Genomic DNA, 5,242 nt, shown 5'->3' with positions numbered 1-5,242 from the left:
TCCCACTCGATAATATGGGAAACGGCGGCATTGGAAACCTTGACCTTTTTTTCGGCGACCCTGACCTTCTCCTCGGCAGCAGCTAGCTGCTTCTGAAGCGACTTGACCGCGTCCTTATACTTGGCGTTGGCCTTGATGGAAGAATCAAGCTTATTCTCCAATGTCTGCGTCCCCGCCAAGGCAAATTTGCTTTCCTCGCTATGACGGCTCCATGGAGAAGAGTACGATACATCCATCTAGCCTGAGAAGCGAGGTCCCCACCATAGAAGAAGTCCTCGGTGCCAGGAATCAGCTGAGCATCAATGAAACCCCCGGCATCAAAGTTCTTCTCCATCACAGTAAGAGCTCCTTCATGGCTAGAGGATGGTTTCCTCTTCCTTGGATTATCAAGAACGACCACCTCATCCCTGTCAGCTGATGAGCGGATAATTTATACGCTTTTTGGCATTGTTTTTACATAGTTTTTAGTATGATTTGATTAGTTTTTAGTATATTTTTATTAGTTTTTAAATAAAAATCACATTTCTGGACTTTACTATGAGTTTGTGTGTTTTTCTGTGATTTTAGGTAATTTCTGGCTGAAATTGAGAGACTTGAGCAAAAATCAGATTCAGAGGTGGAAGAAGGACTGCAGATGCTGTTGGATTCTGACCTCCCTACACTCAAAGTGGATTTTCTGGAGCTACAAGTGTTCAAATGGCACGCTCTCAGTTGCGTTGAAAAGTAGACATCCAGGACTTTCCAGCAATATATAATAGTCCATACTTTGCCCGAGTTTAGATGACGCAAACTGGCGTTCAACGCCAGCTTTCTGCCCTATTCTGGCGTTAAACGCCAGAAACAGGTTGCAAAGCAGAGTTAAATGCCAGAAACAAGTTACAAACTGGTATTTAACTCCAAAGAAGACCTCTATACGTGAAAGCTTCAATGCTCAGCCCAAGCACACACCAAGTGGGCCCGAAAGTGGATTTCTGCATCATTTACTTAATTCTGTAACCCTAGTAACTAGTTTAGTATAAATAGAACTTTTTACTATTGTGTTAAGAGTCTTTTTGACCACCTTTAGGGTCTTGGTTATTCTGGTTTCCCTTCTGGGGCCGAAGCCAATGAACACTATTATCACTTATGTATTTTCAACGGTGGAGTTTCTACACACCATAGATTAAGGTGTGGAGCTCTACTGTTCCTCATGAATTAATGCAAAGTACTATCGTTTTTCTATTCAATTCAAGCCTATTTCTTCTCTAAGATATTCATTCGCACACAAGAACATGATGAATGTGATTATTATGTGACGCTCATCATCATTCTCACTTATGAACGCATGCCTGACAAACACTTCCGTTCTACATGCAAACAAGCTTGAATGCATATCTCTTAGCCTCCTGATCTACGATCAGAGTCTTCGTGGTATAGGCTAGAATTATTGGCGGCCATTCTTGAGATCCGAAAAGTCTAAACTTTGTCTGTGGTATTCCGAGTAGGATCTGGGAAGGGATTGCTGTGACGAGCTTCAAACTCGCGAGTGCTGGACGTAGTGACAGACGCAAAAGGATTACTGAATCCTATTCCAGCATGATCGAGAACCGACAGATGATTAGCCGTGCGGTGACAGCGCATTTGGACCATTTTCACTGAGAGGACGGGATGTAGCCATTGACAACGGTGATGCCCAACATACAGCTTGCCATAGAAAGGAGTATGAAGGATTGGATGAAGGCAGTAGGAAAGCAGAGATTCAGAAGGAACAACGCATCTCCATACTCTTATCTGAAATTCTCACCAATGAATTACATAAGTATCTCTATCCTATTTTACATTTTATTTATCTTTTAATTATTAAAACTCTATAACCATTTGAATCCTCCTGACTGAGGTTTACAAGGTGACCATAGCTTGCTTCAAGCCGACAATCTCCGTGGGATCGACCCTTACTCACGTAAGGTTTATTACTTGGACGACCTAGTGCACTTGCTGGTTAGTTGTGCAAGATTGTGAAGAAGAACTAAGATTAAGAACGTGCGTATTAAGTTTTTAGCGCCGTTACCAAGGAATGAACGATCACGATTTCGTGCACCAAGTTTTTGGCGCCGTTGCCGGGGATTGTTCGAGTTTAGACAACTGACGGTTCATCTTGTTGCTCAGATTAGGTAATTTTATTTTAATTTTAAGTTTTTGTTCTTATTCTTTTTATTTTCGAAAAATTTTCAAAAAAAATATATAAAATAAATTATTCTAAAACTTCAGAATTTTTAAGAATGAATTCTAGAGTTTCAAGATAATATGTTGAAGCCTGGCTGGCTGTAAAGCCATGTCTAAATTCTTTTGGACTGAGGCTTCCTCTTCACATGCTTGAACTATGTATGCTGAAGCTTGGCTGGCCATTGGCCATGTCTAGTGTTTTGGACCGGAGCTTTCACTGAAAGCTTGGATGGCTAGTAAGCCATGTCTAATTCCTGGACTGGAGCTTTTAGACTAACATTGCATGATTCCTGGAATTCTCATTAGAAATTTTGAAATCCTTATTTTTCTTTTTCCAATTAGTTTTCGAAAATCCAAAAAAAAAAAAAATAAATCATAAAACCAAAAATATTTTATGTTTCTTGTTTGAGTATAGTGTCAATTGCATACTTTTATAATTTTCTTTAATTTTCGAAAATTCATCATGTGTTCTTCATGATCTTCAAGTTGTTCTTGATGAATTTCCTTGTTTGATCTTTGCATTTTCATGTTTTGCACCTTTTCTTGTTTTTCATATGCATTTTCAATTTGTTAATGTCTCAACATTAAAAATTTTTAAGTATGGTGTCTTACATGTTTTTCTTTTCTTAAAAATTTTCAAAAACATGTTCTTGATGTTCATCTTGACATTCAAAGTGTTCTTGGTGTTCATCTTGACATTCAAAGTGTTCTTACATGCATTCATTGTTTTAATCTTGAATTCTCATGTTTTGAGTCTTTTCATTGTTTTTCTCTTTCATCATTAAAAATTCAAAAATTAAAAAAAATATCTTTCCCTTATTCTTTCATAAATTTTCGAAAATTTGGTTTGATTTAGTCAAAAAGTTTTTAAATTTAATTGTTTCTTATGAGTGAAATCAAATTTTCAATTTAAAAACTCTATCTTTTTCAAATCTTTTTCAAAAATCAAATCTTTTTCATTTTTCTTTCATAATTTCAAAATTTTCAAAATTTATTTTTAAAATCTTTTTCTTATTTTTATTTCATATTTTCAAAATTAATGCTAACAATTAATGTGATTGATTCAAAAATTTTAAGTTTGTTACTTGCCTAGTAAGAAAGGTTCAATCTTTAAATTTTAAAATCATATCTTTTTGTTTCTTGTTAGTCAAGTAATTAACTTTAATTTTCAAAATCAAATCTTTTTAAATTTCTTTTTCAAATCTTTTTCAAAATAAATTTCAATCACATCTTTTTCAAAATCAATTTCAAAATCTTTTCTAACTTCTTATCTTTTCAAAATTGATTTTCAAATCTTTTTTTCAATTAATCTTATCTTGTTTGATTCTTATCTCTTTCAAAACTACCTAACTATTTCTCTCTCTCTAATTTTCGAAAATCACTAACCTCTTTTTCAAAATTTCTTTTTAATTAACTAATTATTTTAAATTTTAATCTAATTTAATTTCATTTTTCTTCTTAAAATTTTTGAATTTTAACTTTAATTTTAAATAAAAAACAAAAATATTTTTATTTTATTTTATTTAATTTTCGAATTCTTCCCTCTCTCATCTCCTTCTCTCTTCTACTCAAAAATTCGAACCCACTCTTCTCCTCTGTGTTCAAATTTTTATCTTTTTCTTCTTCTATTCTTCTCTTCTTATACTCACATAAGGAATCTCTATACTGTGACATAGAGGATTTCATATTTTCTTTTCTGTTCTCTTCTTTTTCATATGAGCAGGAACAAGGATAAGAACATTCTTGTTGAAGTTGATCCTGAACCTGAAAGGACTCTGAAGAGGAAGCTAAGGGAAGCTAAAGCACAACTCTCTGGAGAAAATCTGACAGAAATTTTTGAAAAAGAAGGAGACATGGCCGAAAATAATAACAATGGTGGAGATGCAAGGAAGATGCTTGGTGACTTTACTGCACCAAATTCCAACTTGCATGGAAGAAGCATCTCAATCCCTGCCATTAGAGCAAACAATTTTGAGCTAAAGCCTCAATTAGTTTCTCTGATGCAACAGAATTGCAAGTTTCATGGACTTCCATCAGAAGATCCTTTTCAGTTCTTAACTGAATTCTTGCAGATCTGTGATACTGTTAAGACCAATAGGGTTGATCCCGAGGTCTACAGGCTTATGCTTTTTCCGTTTGCTGTAAGAGACAGAGCTAGAATATGGTTGGACTCTCAACCTAAAGATAGGCTGAACTCTTGGGATAAGCTGGTCACGGCTTTCTTAGCCAAGTTCTTTCCTCCTCAAAAGCTTAGCAAGCTTAGAGTGGATGTTCAAACCTTCAAATAGAAAGAAGGTGAATCCCTCTATGAAGCTTGGGAGAGATACAAGCAACTGACCAAAAAGTGTCCTTCTGACATGCTTTTAGAATGGACCATCCTGGATATATTCTATGATGGTCTGTCTGAATTATCTAAGATGTCATTGGACCATTCGGCAGGTGGATCCATTCACCTAAAGAAAACGCCTGCAGAAGCTCAGAAACTCATTGAATGGTTACAAATAACCAGTTCATGTACACTTCTGAAAGGAATCCTGTGAGTAATGGGACGCCTCAGAGGAAGGATGTTCTTGAAATTGATACTCTGAATGCCATATTGGCTCAGAATAAAATATTGACTCAGCAAGTCAATATGATTTCTCAAAGTCTGAATGGATTGCAAGCTGCATCCAACAGTACTAAAGAAGCATCTTCTGAAGAAGAAGCTTATGATCCTGAGAACCCTGCAATAGCAGAGGTAAATTACATGGGAGAACCCTATGGAAACACCTATAATCCCTCATGGAGAAATCATCCAAATTTCTCATGGAAGGATCAACAAAATCCTCTACAAGGCTTTAATAATGGTGGAAGAAACAGGTTTAGTAATAGCAAGCCTTTTCCATCATCCACTCAGCAACAGACAGAGAATTATGAGCAGAATTCATCTAGCTTAGCAAATATAGTCTCTGATCTATCTAAGGCCACTCTAAGTTTCATGAATGAAACAAGGTCCTCCATTAGAAATTTGGAGGCACAAGTGGGCCAGCTGAGTAAAAGA

At 35.8% G+C, this 5,242-nt stretch overlaps 1 non-coding gene across 1 annotated transcript; it reads right to left on the bottom strand.

The window, feature by feature from the left end:
* Nucleotides 1–4,457: 4,457 nt before the first annotated feature.
* Nucleotides 4,458–4,565, bottom strand: LOC112761402 (small nucleolar RNA R71). The gene has a single exon (XR_003181797.1). It is a non-coding gene; the product is annotated as a small nucleolar RNA R71 (small nucleolar RNA).
* Nucleotides 4,566–5,242: the final 677 nt, after the last annotated feature.

This window comes from Arachis hypogaea, chromosome 16, assembly GCF_003086295.3.
Source record: "Arachis hypogaea cultivar Tifrunner chromosome 16, arahy.Tifrunner.gnm2.J5K5, whole genome shotgun sequence".
In the NCBI taxonomy this organism is placed as follows: domain Eukaryota; kingdom Viridiplantae; phylum Streptophyta; class Magnoliopsida; order Fabales; family Fabaceae; genus Arachis; species Arachis hypogaea.
The sequence above is the reverse complement of the archived record's forward strand: the minus strand, read 5'-3'. Positions and strand labels throughout refer to the sequence as shown.